Source organism: Paramisgurnus dabryanus, chromosome 12 (assembly GCF_030506205.2).
Source record: "Paramisgurnus dabryanus chromosome 12, PD_genome_1.1, whole genome shotgun sequence".
In the NCBI taxonomy this organism is placed as follows: Eukaryota; Metazoa; Chordata; class Actinopteri; order Cypriniformes; family Cobitidae; genus Paramisgurnus; species Paramisgurnus dabryanus.
Window position 1 is genome coordinate 2,203,807 of NC_133348.1, and position 5,885 is coordinate 2,209,691.

The window sequence follows — 5,885 nt, forward strand, 5'->3', positions numbered from 1 at the left end:
GTGATGTATGCATGATGTATGTGAATCTGGATATCTTGGTTTGGATAGCAATGTGTATTACAAAGACAAATCTTATTGTATGCAAGATTGCACCCTTTATCTTTACCAAGAAGAGGTAAGATGTTGAAATGAATTAAATTTCTTAAAAGATTGGAGGCATTTTAGGTTGACAGTATTGTGTCATTGTACAGTGGATGTAGCATATAAAGCATGTCACTGTTGGCTGTCATGAGAGACTTTAAAGTATGTGTGTTGTGTTACTCATTACACTGAGAAAATTAATTCATTACCGTTAGTTAATTTACTTGAAGAAGGTTCTTAACACAATTTAATTGAGTTCATTCGAATTCAATTAGTTTAATTGAGTCAACACAACAAATCAGAACAAGATACTCAACATTACTGATACTCAAAATATGCACCCCAGCTGTTACTACGGTAGTACCCCATAAAAAAGGTCCCAATATGGACCATTAGGTATATAAATGTAAACATGTTGTAGCAATATGTACCTTTGAGATATTAATATGTATATTTGAGGTGCTTATATGCTTCCTTTCATACTAATTTGAGCTATTTAGGTACAAAGTGTGGGGATTTGACACAAAGAACGAACCCAAATGCAGACAGGACTTAAAATAATAATTTATTGACAAACAAGGGAAAACAAAACCCAAGAGGGGGCAAAAAAAAAGACAGGATAACACAAAACTAAACTAACACTAAACTAAACATGAACCAACAATAAACTACATATACACTGTTAGATGTCGCTGTAGATTTAGCAGTACATTACTGTAAAAATCCACAGTACTATACTGTATGTATACATTACAGTACAGTACTGCAGTTCATAATGCATTCTGGGTAAATTTGTTTGAGCGGGAAAATTTTACAGTATATTTTGGTCTTGATGTAACCTTGCTGTAGCCATTGCTGTAATGTGCCAGGTGGACTTGCAATAATCAGAGAAAGTGCGCCAGAGTCAAATCACACAGAGGGAGAGAGAGCACAACTCCTGGCTGCAGCTGAAGGAGGACGATTGATTTCTGGCAGTTCGGTAAGTTTGAAATATTTCTGTTTCATGAAAACTTAATTTTTAGTTTAAGAATGTTGTCAATAGTTTGTCACAATATTGTTTTAAACGTGCAATGAGAGAGAAAAACGGTCGCCAACAAAGTTTCAATCTCCCTCAGAAAGTAAGCTTACACACAGATGTCTACCGCTGCTTTAACTCGCTTTACACCTTTTTTTTAATGAATATAGGGTTGTTTTAACTAAATTATGAGGGTTTTGGTGAGTTTATATTGTGTTGAAAGTGTGGTGACAATGAAACTATTTTTAACGAAATGGACAAAGACCACCCGCCAGCGCGGTCTTGCGGTCCCAGCATAATGGTCGTTTATCTCGGCGTTTCATCCGTTCAGTTAGCGTCAGAGAAAAGTATTAAGTTCGACTGTTTGGTAAGGCTGTGGTTGTAAACAGACAGGACTTGACACGCCGTACACAGCATACCGAACTCCTCCACAGAAGTGAAAACAAGAAACCTCATATTTAACTGGATACATGCATCGAACTCATCGCAGCTTTAACTTCGACCAAATATCATTCAGACCTGGGCTCATCTTAATATCAGATGAACGAAAGGGATTGCCGCGCGTATTGTTGTTGTTATTATATTACGGTATATCAGCAAAAGCAGAGAATATCTTCTCTAAAGCGTTTTACACGTCCAGTAAGTTGTCCAATACATTTTTATGGCATATTGTTTCCACCACTTCAGATGCATTACATGCAGTATATATAAGTTTCCAAAACACATCAAATCAATGCACGAAAAGAGAATGGGCTCCGCATTTACGTACCTTTGTCTTCTCGTCTCTGTCATCTGATCCTTCATCTCTGGATGTAAAATAGTCCATTATAACATCGTGTAGGAAACTGGCATCACCAGGATTGCTCAGATTTAGGCGATCATGTTTATCTTTAAAGTGAGCAGCTAGCTACTAACTTGTTAAAAAACTTTGCGTGAAATAGCGTGTTACACCGCAGCCGGTCCGGGTAAAACATTAAAGGGACAGTCTTTTTACCTTGTCACTATAAATCGCTATTTTCTGCACTAAACGAGACATTTTCAGAGATTTTCTGTAGACAAGATGTTATAATTAAAAAAAGACTTATTTAGATATTTAGATATAATATATAATATAACAACTAATATATATATATATATATATATATATATATATATATATATATATATATTATATATATATATATATATATATATATATATATATATATATATATATATATATATATATATATATATATATTTGTTTTACAACTGACTTAACACTTACAGTAATGTTTTATTTGTTAGCATAGCATGATATTAGATTTAAACACTTAATAAATTTTTAAATCAATCACTTTGTCTCTGCACAATGAACATTATCAAATATTATTACACGGCTCTCTGGAATGCTTGATTCTGATTGGTCAGTTGAGACATTTGCAGGTTCGTTCTTTTCGAATAATAACCGCTCCAAAATAATAACGCATAGCCGGTACTACTTTTACGAGAAAGATCGCTCCGCGCCAATAAAGATTACTGTTTGTTTGGCGCCATCTTGTGACAAACACTGGACAACCACGACAAGACACAGAGAGCTTACTGAGACTGAACTTGACAAAATAGAGCATGACAGCTACGAAGCCAACACACAAAAAAATACAGAATGGGCATTAAAACTTCTCAAAGACTGGCTAAAAGAGAAAAAAATGGAGACAGACAAGTATGAAGCAGAGGATCTTAATAAGGTATTACGATCATTTTATGATCTGTGCAAAGTTTCGCGGAAGGTTAAAAAATGTTAATTTACAACAAATATGCCAATTAAATGTTATTTTAAATTCATATTCATGTCCAGTTTTTTTCTTATATGACAAGTAGCCGTGTAATAAGCGGGATAATGTAGAGGCAGCCGGTAGTTATCGGGAAATAAGCCCCTTCAGTGTGATACAAGACCCTCCGCTTCGCGTCGGGTCCTGATCACACTGTCGGGGCTTATTTCCTGATAACTACCGGCTGCCTCTACATTATCCCTTACTTATTAATGTTGTAAAATATATTGTTCATTGTTAGTTCATATTAGCTAAGGCATTACCAAATGTTAAGGAATAAACTCTTATAGTAAAGTGTTACTAAATTTTCTTATACCATTTCCTTCACAATGTCTACTTATTTCTATGGCTAACAGATTTTGTAACATTTGTCTTTTTTACAGTCTTACCATTGCTTGTAAGCTGGATTGGGTAAGATGGATCATCTTTAAAGGCACCAGGCAAGTACATGATGTACAGTTACAAGTCATGTATTTTTTCGACTGCAATATTAAATGCTTTCACGTCACATGCAAAATTACACAGGAATGTGGCTGACTTTTTATTTGTAGTTTACCTGAGTGTCATTGCACTTTTCAGGAGTTAAGGCAGATGTGGAGGCACAACGGGTGATACCAGACACACACCAAGCACATTGTTCGGTAAGTTTGCACTTTACCACTACAGTTTCTTTAAATACCCATGTATACACTCATTCACTCATTCACACACAACACTGTAACACGACCATACACAACATGTACACAATTGTCTTAGTTTGCCATGTAGAAATATACAAACAGAAATATTCGGACTTTGGTTATAAGAAATTTAATTTAATAATTGTATTTATTTAGCAGAGGTGTCCCTGGACTTTATTGACAAAAGATTTTGTTTTCAGAATAAAAAGTTGTGTCCAAATCAGTAACAATTTTACTTTCTGTTCAGGACATTCAATCATGACAGGATCCAGGTGGATGCTGTCCATTGAAGAAAGAGTTTGTTCAGCGGTAAGTGAATCTTCTGTATTTTAGTGAAATTAGGTGTGGAACAGTAGAATAAGAGCAAAAGGTTTCAGAATAGGAGTAAATTCAAGGCTGAGTTTAATTTTTTAAGAATCTTTTTCTATCTTATATTTGTTGACTTAATGTTTATGATATTTCTAACAGGTTTCTGGATAGAATTAATTCCAAAGATGGGAAAAAGTGCACATCCAGACAAGGAGCAAGCAAAAAGACAAGGAACTTGGTGCAGAGAAAAGCTGTGGCCATTAACCCCCATGTGAACAGCTTCATGCAGTCCCTGATTGAGTTCGAATGGACGACTTCAAAGTAAAAGCCACTGTGGTCTGTCTGCCACAGTTTAATGCATTTATTTTTAGTGTTAAATGAAATTTAAGTAGAATATTTAAAACTATGGGCCAGTGTTCTTTTTACCACAGTGAAATGTTACCTTTTAGTCGATGATGGACTTTAAACTGAAAACTTCAAACTATGGAACAGTGTTCTATTTGCCAGAGTTAAATATGTTACAGCAGGGGTCTCCAAACTTGTTTATACTTGTTGATTTTATTTTATGTTACTTGATTATATGTTTATTATTGTTTAAAATCTTGTTTTAAATATGTTTGTTTCAATTAAATGTTTTTTTAAATAAAATTTTGATACATACATTGCTTGGATTGCCTTTTAATTCATTATGTTTTAATTTAGCATTTTTACCATATTAATAACTATAGATTTAAACCTAAATCTCTAGCTATTTTATATAATATTATTGTATTAACTGTAATAAGTAATAAATAGTATTTATGGGTCAATATAGACATTACAGTAAATTACTGTAAAAATAGACTACTGTAATAAAATATTGTAAAATTACAGTACAGTACTGCTTTGTAACTATACAGTACTAGTTTGTGTACTGTAAAATGGTATTACAGTACAGTACTGTAAAACCAAAATACAGTAACTTACTGGCAACCGTGCTGCCAGTACCGTACTGTAAAAATACAGGGAAATCGTTAACAGTGTAACAAACTAGACTAAACACTCTCAATACTCACAGAAGCACAACTCAGGAACACGACAAGGATAGTAACAAGACGAACGCACACTGGACAACAAACACAAGGACTCTTAAATAGGGAGAAAGTAAATTACATACACTTGGAAATCATTACAAATAAGGGATCGGGGAAAAAGTGACGAGACCCGGGAAATGCGTGGTCAGAATAATTCAATACTAAAACCACACATTTCCCACATAAAACATGGTACTGCCAGGACCCCGAACACAAAGACTAGATGTAATAAAACACATGATTTCAGACGGGTCCTGACACAAAGGTGTACTTGTTGAATAGGGTACACCAACAGTGGCAGCTATGGGTCCATATTTTGATTTTAGTGAGATAGTGAGTAGTTCTTATCTTGATTAAAAGGCATGAAATAACACATTCTTTCAACATACTTACTCTACCCAGTCCCATGCAATGCATGCTAAGAACTCAATACTTTATCAGTATTACTTGAACTAAAAAAGAATTTATTGCGACTACAAGTGCATATAGTGTTTTTTTTTTTTTTTTTTAGTGGTTTTATAGTTTGTAATGTACAGAACACAACATCAGGATTAGGAGCCATGTGCACTACAACTGGTAATTCACAATAGAAATATGATAATGATATATTTGGTAACAAACTAAAGTACAGCCCAAAAGAAATATTGAGTAATCACGCAGATATTTGTCACAGAGAGGAAATAAAGCAGAAATGTGAGAAAGCACAGCACAGACACTGCAAAGTAGTTAAAATGTCACTAATCTGGGTAACTAGTTCAACAGTTTACATTAAAACTATAGTCATGATGAGCAGTGTTAAGACAGAGACCTCTGTTGGTAAAGTATGGAACTAATTAATGTCAAATAAAAGTTATACTGTAAGCCATGCATTGATGTCTTGATTTTAGTTAAAAAATATCAATTAACGTTGCAGATA

General features: G+C 34.1%; 1 long non-coding RNA gene across 1 annotated transcript; it reads left to right on the top strand.

The window, feature by feature from the left end:
* Positions 1-3,832: 3,832 nt before the first annotated feature.
* Positions 3,833-4,556, top strand: LOC141283047 (uncharacterized). The gene is made up of 2 exons (XR_012338017.1): positions 3,833-3,896; positions 4,056-4,556. It is a non-coding gene; the product is annotated as an uncharacterized lncRNA (long non-coding RNA).
* Positions 4,557-5,885: the final 1,329 nt, after the last annotated feature.